This window comes from Pinus tabuliformis, chromosome X (assembly GCF_031772625.1).
Source record: "Pinus tabuliformis cultivar Carrire ecotype Pingquan chromosome X, CPIR1, whole genome shotgun sequence".
Classification (NCBI taxonomy): Eukaryota; Viridiplantae; Streptophyta; class Pinopsida; order Pinales; family Pinaceae; genus Pinus; species Pinus tabuliformis.
Window position 1 is genome coordinate 546463392 of NC_142308.1, and position 14501 is coordinate 546477892.

The following is a 14501-nucleotide window of genomic DNA, read 5'->3' on the forward strand; positions in this document are numbered from 1 at the left end:
AGCTAGAAAGAAACTAATCTAATTAAAATCTCCACACCTAGATTTAAGCATAATATCTCTTCAGATAAAGACCATTTCTGGGTTTACCCAAAGAGACACCGTCAAAATCTACCAATTCATAGGCCCCTTTTGCCAGCTTTCGCTTAACAACATAAGGACCATGCCACATAGGTACAAATTTTCCAGCCCCTAGCTTATCGTTTGCTTGATCGTATAGTAAGACTAGGTCTCCTTCCGAAAAATTACGAGGTGTAACATTTCGATCGTACTGAGCTTTAATTTGTTTGGCATGAGTTTCGATTGCTAATGCAGCATCACGTCGATTCTCATCTAGCTGAGCTAAGTACAACAAACGTTTCTCCTCTTCGGAAGTGGCTGGGAGTAATTCTATGGCTATTTGCAATGATGGAATTTCGCATTCAATGGGTAACACTGCTTCCAAACCGTAAACCAGTTGAAAAGGAGTGAAACCAGTTGATGTTTTTACTGAGGTTCAATACGCCCAAAATGCTGAAAATAACATGCTATGCCAATTCGACCTATGAATACCAATGATTCGTCGGATCATAATGACTAGAACTTTGTTGATAGCTTCAACCAGACCATTAACCTGTGGGTAATATGGAGTAGAACTATCGTGACGCAGGCCAAGTTGATTTGTTAGTTCAGTCATCATGATGTTTCGAAAATGACTCCCATGATCAGTAATAATCGCTTGAGGAACACCGAATCTAGTAATTATATGATTGAAAACGAAAATTGCAGCAATTTTTCCGTTTGCCGAAAATGTAGGCATCGCCTCGGCCCACTTAGTAAAATAATCTACTGCAAGGATGGTATACGCATGCCTGATGAGCCCCAAATTTGGTAACATTTTGGGCTCATTTGGCCTAACTACCCTTGCTCAATCCTTCATTTTTCATAACTTATGCATCATTTTTTAGTATGTTTATGTCATTTGTACGAATAAGGGTAGTCACCATTCCTAGGTGGCTAACACGTGCTCATTTCAGGATTTTTTGACACATGTTGGAGCAAAACCGAGCAGACAAAGTCTAGAGACAACCAAGCTGGGGTTGAGGAATCGTAGGGGGGTTGTCTATGGCATTAAATAGCCTTCCTCGGGATCTTCACCCCCAACTTCGAGCTCCAAAGGCTACCAAAACCGGATCTAGAAGGCAGCCAAACAGATTTTGTGGAAGCAGCTGTTCACTCCCAGTTTGGTCAGCCAAGTCCCATAGATTTAGGAGGCCAGCTTGGGCGTCGTGGTGTATAAATGATAAGGCTTCAGCCTTCGAAGAGGACTTTTGGAAAAACCTTTTCACATTCTGCACTACAAGCTGTAGCTTTGTTTTGTTCTTTTGTAGCCATTATTGGCATGACTCTTGACTTATGATTATTATTTTTTAATGGGAAGCAGTCAGATTTGATCTCAGCTCTGAGTTTCTAGAGGAGCCATAGCTCTCGGGGTTGGGCCCAACCTGAGAGCCTAGGGCCTCCTTCTTTGTATTGATATCTTTCCTTTCAGCATTATGATTTTCCTTGTATGCATTTGAAACGCAGTTTGTTGAGTTAGATTTCGTTGTGTGGTTAAGTAGGTCATTATTGAAAAATAGAGTTGCTTCAGATGTCTAGAATAGAGTAATGAGATAAGAATTGATAAGAGCTCCAGAAAAGGGTTGCCTGCACTCTCATTTTCACCTCTTCCTAGGGGCTGGAATTGCCGACAGTGTTGCCCAACAAAAACACTAGGTTGCTTACCCATGCAATCTTTGGTGCAATGTTTTCATTTGTAGGAGTTAGTCATGCGTTCAGATCTTTTGAAATGTTTCTTTACTTAAGTGCTGTACATGGTTCTCTTTAGGAATAAAGCTGTTGTTCATTGGTTTCATTAACAGTTAGGATAGATTAGTTAATATTTTGATTGTGTGCAGGACATGGTTGATTTGGTTAAGTATACACTGTGCGGTGCATCTCCATCACTCTCTCGTCCATCTAAGCTTTGTCCAGGCCAACTGCTCCATCTCCAAGTTAGGTCCCTCGTCTCACAACTACTCTTTTTCCCACGTCACCCTACCTTCTTGCCCTTCCGTTGCCTCAGCCCTCTTTAAGACAAGCTAGCTTTCCACACCCTCTTATCACTTCATCCCTCTGTCACTAAGTCATTTCAGACCCCTATCCTACCTCCCTATCCATTCATGCATCCTCTTTCACTCACCCATCATCCAAAATCCAATCGTAGAACATCCTGTAGAAATTTTTTAACATCCTGTAGAAATTCTGAAACATCCTGTAGAACCCCTGCAGACTTCCTGTAGAAGCTCACAAATGAGGTTTCTTGATAGCCAAACTTTGTGAAACTCTCTGGAAGGGTGTTAGGGACTCCTTAGACCCCCTTTGAACCTTCCCAACCTTTTCCAAGCCTTTCTCCTCCTCGATCCACCCCTGCACAGTAAAAAGCCAGTTAAAAGCACACGCATGATAATTCAAAAACTTATTCAAAAATACAAAAAATGTGTTCTTCAGATAGAGATAGCATAGGCATGTGCATTTTACCTTTGTAGAAGTAATGGCATCTGTTTCAATAGTTTGCATCCTTTCCTTTGCACCAGTAGGGTTAGTTGGTAGAATTAGGGTTTGCTAGGGTTTGCGTTACTTCTTGGCTTTTAGTTTCTTTCCGCAAGTAGATTATCTTCCTTTGAGTTAGCTTTCATCCATCAGTTAAAAAGCTTCTTCTAAAAGCTCATAGAAGTTGGCTTAAGCCCCTAGCGGACTTGTGCCAGCTGACCAAGTGACAGCTGCATCAAGAGCTAGTACTTGTGCATACAGCACCATCGCTTCCAAGTTTGTTACGAACTACCGGGTTGATAAAAGTAAAGACGAGAGTCCCAGGAGTTGCAGCATTATTGCTGCAATACTGGAGCCCACCATCTTTTTGGCACCATTGCCGGGGAAGCGTCAGAGCATTGGTGATTGCTGCTATTCTTCTATTTTCTACTACAACCTTCTGCTAAGTAGTTTATTTCATTTCCATTCTGCAATTTCATTTCCGCAAAAATAGCGTAGACATTTCCCGCTTTCATAGATTAGCATTTCAATTCTGCAATTTCATTTCCTACTTTCATAGATTAGTATTTCAATTCCGCAATTTCATTTCTGCAAGCGTAGATTAGCATTTCAATTCCGCAAGCGTAGCCTAGCATTTCATTCCTGCAATTTCATTTGAGAAAAATAGATTAGTCCTTTCATGCTTTCATTTCAATTCCGCATTTCCATTTCAGCAAGATAGTTAGTCGCAGTTCAATCTATTTTAGTTTTGCAAGTACCAGAGAAAAAAACAAAAGCAATCAAAAGTCTTTCCATTTCATGCCTCGTAGAAATCGAGATAAAACAGGCAAATTCTTACCCAACACCCCCACCACTTCACTGAGTCACCCTTCTCTCTTCTTTGGTGACAGTGATCCAGAAGAACCTATAGGCGAGCCTCCTGAGATATACGAAGATCCTATAACAGAAGAAGAGTTAGAGAACACTCCATCTGAAGCCATGGCTGACAATAGAAGAGAAGATGAGAGAACAGAAGGTGCCTTTCCCATCCGAGAGACCAATGGAGACATGAAAATGAAAAACATAAGCCCCTCCGCTTTACCTCACTTCCATGGACTGACTACTGAAGACCCTGATACCTTCCTGTTTGAGTTTGCTGTCCTTTGTCGAACCTATGACTATACCGAAGATGAGCAAAAACTGAAACTCTTTCCCTCTACCCTCAAGGATGCATCATTACGCTGGTTCATGGGCTTACCTGGGAATAGTATCACCACTTGGGCTCAGATGCAGCAAGCTTTCAATACCAAATACCGGGACTACTGTAGGTCCAAGGAAGCCAAGGGAGAAATCTTTCGGATGACCATGGGAAATGATGAGTCTTTAGAAGATTACGAGGAAAGGTTCCAACTTAGCTATAAAGGGGCCAGGTGCACACTTGACCCTGAATCTCTCAAGTTGGTCCTGCTCCGAGGAGTTCCTGAAGACCTTCTAGATACCCTTCACATGCTAGCTGGAGGAGATATTTACCAACTACCTTATGAGGATATAAAGACTGTGTTTAGAAACCACTCTAGGGCAGCCCGGAAAAGAGGTAGAGGAAACCCCCTCTCAGCTAGTATTCCTTTCTCCAAACATGAGTTTGCAAATCAGTTAGAGGACCTCCCCATTGCCATGCAACTTGATACATTCTGAATCCAGCAGAAGAAAGAGGAAGCTGAGAGGGCTTTGGCTATCTTCTGCCCTAGGTGTACAAGGAAGCACCCTAAGAACGAGTGCCCATTACATTCGGTAGAGGTATGTTTCGTTTGTGAGGAGGACCACCCCACAAACCAATGCCCAACCTTACCTGGGCTTAAAGCCATGTACCAAGGAACGGAGGCACCCACTGAACCTCTCTATTTCCTCAACCAAAGGAGGCCACATGGACCTAGACCTTACCAGCAGGGGATGCAAGGGACATCCCAAGCTTATTATAGCCCCACCCAATCTGCTCCTATGCCTTCTTGGGGTCCCCCTGCTCATCCTTCCTGGTCTGTGCCCCCTCCATGGTCTTACCCACCTCAATACCATACTCAGCCCACTACTCATTCATTTCACTCACATGTCTAGCCGCAGCCTCAGTGGAATGCACCTCAACCGGGGTGGAGGCCCCAGTACAACACTCCTCCCGCCATTTTGCCTCCACCACCAGCTCAACCACAACCATTACCTCCTGCTCCTCCAAGACAACCCCAAATGCCTGCTCAACCGAACCCGAACCCCAACAACCGACAGGCCCAGCAGGTATATACTGGGGAAACAACATGCCCTACCTATGCTGTGGAGATCCAGGAGATCAACCTGCGATCTGGAAAGACTCTTCCGGATCGCCAACCTCCTCCCCCAGAGGACGAGGAAGATAAACAGGAAAGTGAACCAAAAGCCATTCCACCCTTTCTTGAGAGACTAACAGCAACCACACAACCCAACCCAGAGGAGGATGAGCTTCTGGGAGAACTCAAACAGTTGTGTGTGAAAATACCACTTCTCCAAGCCATCAAAGATGTACCGATATACAAAAAACTGGTTAAGGAAAAGTGTTTCAGACACCCAGGCAAGCGAAAAAGAGATGCCTCAACCATCAATGTCATAGGACAACTGTCTGATCTTATGTTGGGGCAAGTAATCTGCCCAAAGTATTTGGATCCTGGGAGTCCTGTAGTTGATGTCCACATCAATGGCACCATCATACCCCACACTTTGATTGATTTAGGGGCTGCCATTAATGTGATGACCAGAGATACCATGCTCAAACTCAACCTTCAGGGTTCCTTAAGAAAGACCTCGACAGTCCTGCAGCTAGCAGATCGCTCCACCGTGATTCCCGAAGGGATTGTGGAGGATGTCTTGGTCTTTGTTGACTCTTGGGAGTACCCTGCAGACTTCTTGGTTCTTCAACCAAAGAAAAAGCTTACTGGATACCCCCTTATTTTGGGAAGGACTTGGTTAGCCACTGCGGATGCTTACATAAGCTGCCGTGCAGGAAACATGACCATCAAAAATGGTCCTATGTCCAAGCAGCTAGTCCTATACCCTCCTGCCCAACCTCTATTAGAGCATGACTTACCACTTTGGTTGGGAGAAGGAGAAGAGGATGAGGTGTACTCTGCACCCTTGTTCACCTTAGAAACCACCAGGGGAGGTCCTCAAACCGAGGATGATTTGATTGAGACCTTGATTCAGAATCCACCTCCCAGTGCATTGTCCTTAGAGAAATTGGTGGAGGATACCCAAGCCAACACCTTAGTGGACCTTTGTGTGGCCAATCCAATCACTCCCAGAGTCAAAAATGTGGAGTTTGGCCCCGAGAGAACATTAAAGATCAGCTCCTCCCTATCTCCTTCCCAGGAAAAGGAGCTGTGTAGTCTGTTGGCCAGTCATCTAGATGCTTTTGCTTGGAGCTATAAGGAGATGAAAGGAGTCCATCCTTCGGTCTGTACCCATCACATCTACATCAAAGAAGATTGTAAACCGGTCAGGCAACCCCAAAGGAGAATGAATCTAGCCCTTAAGGACATTGTCAAAGAAGAATTGCAAAAACTGTTGGATGCAGGATTCATTTACCCCATCTCGGATAGCGAGTGGGTGTCCCCTCTGGTGTTGGTTCCCAAGAAAAACGGGAAGTGGAGAATCTGTGTGGACTACCGAGAACTGAACAAAGCCACCAAGAAAGACCACTTTCCTCTACCCTTCATAGATCAAGTGTTGGATGGACTGGCGGGAAAGAAGTTTTTCTCTTTCCTAGATGGGTTTAGCGGGTATAATCAGATCCAAATCAGCCCGGAAGACCAAGATAAGACCACCTTCACTTGTCCTTGGGGTACCTTTGCTTACCGAGTTCTTCCCTTTGGGCTATGCAACGCTCCTGCCACCTTCCAGAGAGCCGTCTTGAGCATCTTTTCTGAGCTGGTCCATGACTCGGTGGAAATCTATATGGATGACTTCACTCCTTATGGGTCCAACTTCCAGGAAGCATTGTCCAATCTGGGAAAAGTCCTAACCAAGTGCATTGAGATGAACCTGTCCCTTAGTCCTGAAAAATGTGAGTTCTTGATGACTGAAGGGACCGTGCTAGGACATACCATTTCTCGCCAAGGGTTACAGGTGGATCCTAACAAAATTGCTCTCATCAAAAAGGTTCCACCTCCTCAGAAGGTAAGAGATGTTCGAAGTTTCTTAGGTTTAGCAGGGTATTAGAGGAGATTCATTAAAGACTTCAGTAAGCTAGCCTCGCCATTGGTTGGCCTCTTAGCAAAAGATGTTGAGTTTAAATGGACTGACGATTGTCAGAGGGCTCTGAATGAATTAAAGGATAAGTTGGTGTCTGCCCCAATCTTGAGAGGTCCAAATTGGGCCCTACCTTTCCACATCCACACTGATGCCTCGAACAAAGCCATAGGGGCAGCCTTAGGACAAGTTGAACAAAAACTTCCATACGCCATATACTTTGTCAGCAAAAACTTATCCAAGGCAGAACTGAATTATACTGTAACTGAGAAAGAATTCTTGGCCGTGGTCCATGCACTGAACAAGTTCCGACATTACATCACTGGCTATCAAACATTTGTACATACTGATCATGCTGCAATTAGATATTTAATGAATAAACTGGATGTGAATGCTCGTATTATTAGATGGTTACTTTTGTTGCAATAGTTTGATTTGACTATCGTTGACAAACCAGGTAAAGAAAATGTTGTTGCTGACTTCTTATCTAGATTGGATTTACCTGCAGGTGAGGATGGAACAGTGGATGACCAGATGCCAGATGAACATCTGTTTGCTATCTCAGTACTCTCTCCATGGTTTGCTGATATAGCAAATTACCTTGTCTCAGCACAGTTCCCTCCGCACCTATCCTCAAAAGAGAAGAGCAGAATTGTAAAGAAGAGTGCCTCATTCACTTGGATCGGGGGCAACCTGTTCAAGCTTGGCCCCGATCAAATCTTAAGGCGTTGTGTAAGGGAGGAGGAAGTCTTTGACATCCTCCTAACCTGTCATGACGGGCCTTGTGGAGGACATTTTGCAGCCAAAAGAACTGCCTTCAAAATTCTACAGGCAGGCTACTATTGGCCCACGCTTCATCAAGATGTCAGAAGATATATCAGCCAATGTGACCGATGCCAAAGGATGGGGAAACCGACTCCAAGGGACGAAATGCCTCTCCAACCTCAAGTGACTCTTGATCCATTTGAGAAGTGGGGTGTGGATTTTGTGGGTCCTATCAATCCTCCTTCAAGGCAAAGGTCTTACATCATTGTGTGCACAGACTATCTGACAAAGTGGGCAGAAACCAAGGCAATCAAAGCAACGACAGAAGAAAAGGTGGCTGAGTTTTTAAGAGAAAACATCTTCTACAAATTTGGCTACCCAAGAGAGCTAGTCACCGATCAAGGAAGCCAGTTCACCTCCAACTTAATTGAAGACCTACTCGCTCATCACAAAATCAAGCATAGGACTTCCACCCCCTATCATCCTCAAGCAAATGGGCAGGTGGAAGTCACCAATAGAGCATTAGAAGGGATCTTGACTAAGGTGGTGAGCAGCAGTAGAAAAGATTGGGCAGATCGCCTGGTTGAGGCCACTTGGGCTTACAACACCACTTGGAAGACCACAACCGGCTTCACACCTTACGAGCTGGTCTATGGGAAGAGAGCTTTGCTGTCAATTGAGTTCGAGTACAACACCTTGAGGATGGCAGCTCAGCTGGACCTAGATCTCAGCCATGCCCAACAAGAAAGGTTATTGCAGCTGAATGGGTTGGATGAACACCGAATGCAGGCCCTTCTCCACTTAGAGGTGGTTCAACTTCAGAGGAAGGTATGGCATGACCGGCACCTCAATGACAAGCAATTCTAGCCGGGAGATTGAGCACTATTGTACGATTCCAGACATAAGGATTTGAAGGGGAAGCTGAGAACAAGATGGCTGGGACCATATGCAGTGGAGAAGTGTAACGACAATGGGTCTGTTCTTATTCGGACCATTGATGAGGAAGCCATCCCCATGCTCGTCAATGGGCATCGACTAAAGATCTACAAGAAACCTCTTTCGAGGCACGAATTCATCAAAACTGTGGAAAAATCAGTGCTGGTCATAGAGAAGGGTTCTGCCTCTGTTTTGGGCATACCCTGAACATAAAAAAAAAAGAAAAAAAAATAAAGATCCTTGGGTGAAAACCTTTCTGAGGCTCCCAAGGCAGATGGTAGGGGTGAAAACCTCATTGAGGTGCCCCTGCTGTCTCTCTGAAAATTCTTGAATAAAAAAGACCCTTGGGTGAAAACCTCCCTGAGGCGCCCAAGGCAGATGGTAGGGGTGAAAACCTCACTGAGGTGCCCCTGCTGTCTCCTAAAAAAAAAAAAAAAAAAAAAAAGAGAGAAAAAAACCAAGAAAAAAGGAAAACAGAAAAAGAAGGGGGCAGAAACAGGAAAACAGGCTCAGGATTTGAAAATTCATGCAGGTTGCAGGTATTCCATGCTGGAAAGGAGGCCTCTCAACTCAAGGACAAAGGTCCCTACTATGCTACCAGGTGACCTCACCAGCACTCCCTCCAGAAACACTCATCTCTTCCAAGGTCTGGGCACGATTTGATCACAGTTTAGCCTTCTACAGGAAGCTACAGGACTTTCTACAGGAAGTTCTGTATTCCTACAGGAAACTTCCTGTAGAATCTTTGGACGGCCCAGGACCGACTGTGTGGAAGAATTTGAAGCCCGAAGTCCAATAAGGAGGCATGCAGCCAATGTTTTTCTCCATCACCCACTGCTGTCGCCTCCTTCTACCACCCCTGCTGCCATACAATGTAAATACTTGCACAGTCAAATCAGAACGTTGGATTCTCAGAAGAAACAATTCTCAAATGGAATAAAGTATGCAGAGGCCCAATGCGCTACTTATCAAGGCAATCCGAGGACCCTGCAACCGTGACCGTGATTCCACTGTTTCGACATGCACCCTAGGAGGAGAAACGGCTACAGGATATCCTACAGGAATCCTGTAGCAGTTGATCCGGCTAGAGCATACACCATGAAGGCACCTGCAACTCATAAAGCTGGCGCATGCACCATCCGCAGCCAGGCAACCGGTCTCGTAACCAGCAGCAGTCGGCAAGAAGGAATTCCCGTGCCTGTGCATGAAGCAGCAGCAAGCGGATCCGTCACCCTCGTCCTGAAGCATGAAAATAACGCGCGACCGCACAGGTAAGTGCCTCACCCTGTTTTGTCAAATTACATGAACAATGCTCTAAAATGTGTGTGAGTATGAAAATGAATGGGTTGAGCAAGTCGGGTAGCCATTCAACTGGCCACCACGACCAGTCCGATGGTCTCGTCCGATCCGGAAAGCGTTGGTTGTGTCAAACAAGACAGGAAATGGACACGTGGGAAGCGTCCAGTCGGAGAGAAGCGGCGATCTAACAGAAAATGGTGGCGGTAGATATGCAGGGAATGATTCAGCGGTCAGGCAGACTTACAGTGGAATGATAGCAGGTGACATCGTCCAACGGGCCGGCAGGGACAACTCAACCCCGCGCCACGAGTTCCGCAGGGATTCAAATCCACCGGCTAGATCGCGTATGGCACTCCACTCATTTATCCTCAACCGCTTTGCAGTCGAGTAAGCATCCGAAATTTCCTGAAGACTGTTACTCCGAGTCCTCGACCTGTTCAAACGTCGGTGGTTGCACAGAAGGCCCAGAACCATTGACGCGCTCTCCAGAACCCGTGCACGACTTCTACAAGAAGCTGCGCTACAGGAAGCTCACCGCTACGGAGGAAATTAAACTATTCACGTCAAAGGTGGCAAGTTGGAACGAGGTAAGCCTGAACATAGTCCTCCCATACAATTGGTTCGAAGGGTGGTGAAGTCGACGTCCTAAAAGAGTAGAATTACAGTTTGTGCATGAATTTGCAAGCGTCGTCTTACTTCTGCATGAGAATTGTCGTCGTAGTGTGTATGCGGGGTTTTTCTACAGGGTTTGGTTCATAATTGAGCCACTTTCAAGGCTCACCTGTAGACAGTCGTGAATTTACAAACTGTGTGCATGCAAGAGGTGTAATTCCGCGCTCTGTCTAAGGAAATCCAAAAGGTCCATCTTTTTATACGCGCCAGCCAGCTCTGGCTAACACAACAAACTTTCACCATGCCGGGTGGGTTCATTAGGAAAGAGCCGACAGACTCAAAGAAGCTACGGGAAAACCCTGAGGTGGTAGACCTGTTTTCTCGTGCACGGTGGATGTCGTTCTGCGACAAGCTTCAAGGTTACGATGACGAGGTGGCAGAAGAATTCCTGCGAGCTTTGAAGCCAAAATCAAAAACGCTGTCTGTTGACAATTTCAGAGGTTTGAACCTCAGACTCACCCCACAGTTCATCAGCAGAGTCACTGATCTCCTGATGGGGGTACCTTGGGATAAGGAGGAAAGAAAACTGGGCCAGAAGGCTAAGAAGGAGTTCTTTCTGCCGGAGGAGCAATTCTCAGAGGACAAGAACGGAGTTTGAAGAGCCAGCCTACAGCCGCTCTGGAGTGAGGTCAGCCTCCAAATTATGAAGTATATCACGTGCGAGGGGCGATTCAACATCGTACCATTTCCGGCTGCTCACAGAACTTAGGCACCAAATGGACCTACCCTCAGAAAACAAGTTGAGTATTCCTTACTTCCTCCTGCAGTCCGTGACTGAATGTGCCACCAAATTACGAGAGGGAACACCAGACCAGGTAGCCCATCATGGGCTCATTAAGCTCCTCGTGGAGGATGCACTCCACACATACACCGTCCCTCTCTCGTGTGAAGCCTTTCAAAACTTGACTAAGGATGATGAAATCAAAATGTTGGCTGAGGAGCTCACCTCCTCCAGTAGCGAGGAGAAGGAACCAATTCAAATAGAGAAGAAAGGAAAAGGCCAAGAAACCATGGCCAAAGCACCAAAGAAAGAACACAAGGGGAAACAAGAGAAACACTAGGCTGCCAAAACAGAGGATGACAAACCCACATTAACACCCAGGGAGAAAAGGTTACAGAGCAGGGTGGAAAGGACTGAACAAGTCCACGTCAGTGAAGGCACCTCTAAGGCAGCCTCAGCAAAGTCAAAAGACAAAGCACCCTCAGCCAAGCAGGCTAAAACGGTGCCACCTGTTTCTACAGGAAAATAAAAAATGGCTTCTACAGGAAGCCAGAAATCAGTTGCTACAGGGCTTTCTATAGGAAGTCCTGAGAAAGGAACACAGAAGGGGAAGACGGCCAAAATCCTTGCTAGGGAGGCAGCAGCTGTGCTGGCCACCCTAAGTACCCCTCCCAAGCCAAAGGAAAAATGAAAGAGGGAGACACCTCTGTATTTCAAAGCAAGGAGAAGTGTAAGAATCAAAACAGGTAGGCCCCAACCTCCATCCAGCGACCCAATTACCATAGAAGACACCCCTACCTCGTCAAGGGAGAGGTCCCCCTCAAAAATATCAGTCACTTATGAGCGGGGGAGCCCGAAGACAACTGCCTGGAAGGAGAGAATGGAAAGGTTGGCTTCAAAAACCCCGCTACAGGATGCTGAGGCTGTTCTACAGGAAACATTGGCCAGGCTCAAGGAGACCGAATGAATGGAGGGAGAGGCAACCACATCACCACCAAGGGAAGACGGAGGAGAGCCACGGAGGGAAGAAGAGGTAGAGCACATTCCAGAACCTAGTCCCCAGCCAAGCTTGAGCTCGTATTATAACTTTTTGGAGGCTGGAAAAATTATTCCACAGAAATTCACAGTGCCGCTTTTCTTTGCGTTGGAGGAAGAAAGAGTGAGAACCCACACGTGGATGAGGATAGCTAAATCTAAAGGAGTAGCAGATATAGGCCCCTTGGAGGAACAACTCAAGGAGGCACGAAGAGAATTAGCTATGGCCAAACACGTGGGAAACTGCCAGCGGGTATTCCTGCAGGAAGAGAATGAGAAACTCAAACTGCAGCTACAGGAACAGAGGAAAGAAAGGGGCACAGCATCAGAGGAAACTACAGCAAAACCTCAAGGCAAAGAAGGACTGCAAGTTGGTCTTGGGGAACTAAACCAACATCTACAGGAAAGGGAATTGCAAGCACAAATCGAGATACAAGCTCTCAAACAGCAGTTGCAACAAAAAGAGGCACAACTGGCTTGCATGGCCAGTTGGGCCATGGATGCTCCACAATGTAGACAACCGACCAAATCTTATGGCCTATACCTACGGGACCAGTGGCTGCAATTCCAAATTAATGCATTGGCACAGAGGGGTATCTCCCAAATCCAAGACCCCCAGCAGTTCACAGATTTATGCAATAGCAGTTCAACAGAGGACAAGGCCAAGCTATCGGAGTTCTATCTCCATAATTTGGCCCTTCCTAATGTGACTTCATGGGATCCCAACACAGTCGTGGGAGATATGCAGTTGATGGCATTTGCCTCATGGTTGAACCATGAAGAAAAGAGAGCAGCAGAGGTCAAAGAGGTCATGAACCGAGAGTTACATGAGCCACTACTGATTAGAGCAGAGCCAGGGGACCCCACTGCATTGATATCAGCCCACCAAAACTTAGCAACCGACTCTCAGGCTTTATTGAAATACATGGATCAGAAGGCTCAGGCCATAGCCCATTTCGAGGATATGGAGCGATTATTAGGGGACAATTGTGTTCATGCTTGCACCCGCCGGTGGAACACCTTGTCCCACAGCCTCAAAATCAGGGAATATCACACTCCAACTCGAATGAGGGAAGCTCTAGTACGGGTGCCCCTCTACAAGAAGTCCATGCAGAACCTCCAAGCCAGCTGGATTGGCCTCAAGCTAAGCCCACCTTTGCTTTTGGGATTGATGGAAGGCAGCACAGAGAAAGAAGAGCATAAGCAGTGGGAAGAGGTGGAAAGGAAGGCTGGGTTCCATGTCAGTGAGGAGGATACTACTTCAGAAGCCTGGGATGTGAGAGTGGCGGTGAAAGCAATGAAGGACGAGGAGCTGGATTAGTTGCTCAGGGATGAGCAATCATTTTAGCAGGGGGGTGATGATGAGCCCCAAATTTGGTAACATTTTGGGCTCATTTGGCCTAACTACCCTTGCTCAATCCTTCATTTTTCATAACTTATGCATCATTTTTTAGTATGTTTATGTCATTTGTACGAATAAGGGTAGTCACTATTCCTAGGTGGCTAACACGTGCTCATTTCAGGATTTTTTGACACATGTTGGAGCAAAACCGAGCAGACAAAGGCTAGGAGACAGCAAAGCTGGGGTTGAGGAATCGTAGGGGGGTTGTCTATGGCATTAAATAGCCTCCCTCGAGATCTTCACCCCCAACTCCGAGCTCCAAAGGCTACCAAAACCGGATCTAGAAGGCATCCAAATAGATTTTGTGGAAGCAGTTGTTCACTCCCAGTTTGGTCAGCCAAGTCCCATAGATTTAGGAGGCCGGCTTGGGCGTCGTGGTGTATAAATGATAAGGCTTCAGCCTTCGAAGAGGACTTTTGGAAAAACTTTTGCACATTCTGCACTACAAGCTGCCAGCTCTGTTTTGTTCTTTTGTAGCCATTATTGGCATGACTCTTGACTTATGATTATTATTTTTTAATGGGAAGCAGTCAGATTTGATCTCAGCTCTGAGTTTCTAGAGGAGCCATAGCTCTCGGGGTTGGGCCCAACCTGAGAGCCTAGGGCCTCCTTCTTTGTATTGATATCTTTCCTTTCAGCATTATGATTTTCCTTGTATGCATTTGAAACGTAGTTTGTTGAGTTAGATTTCGTTGTGTGGTTAAGTAGGTCATTGTTGAAAAATAGAGTTGCTTCAGATGTCTAGAATAGAGTAATGAGATAAGAATTGATAAGAGCTCCAGAAAAGGGTTGCCTGCACTCTCATTTTCACCTCTTCCTAGGGGCTGGAATTTCTGACAGTGCTGCCCAACAAAA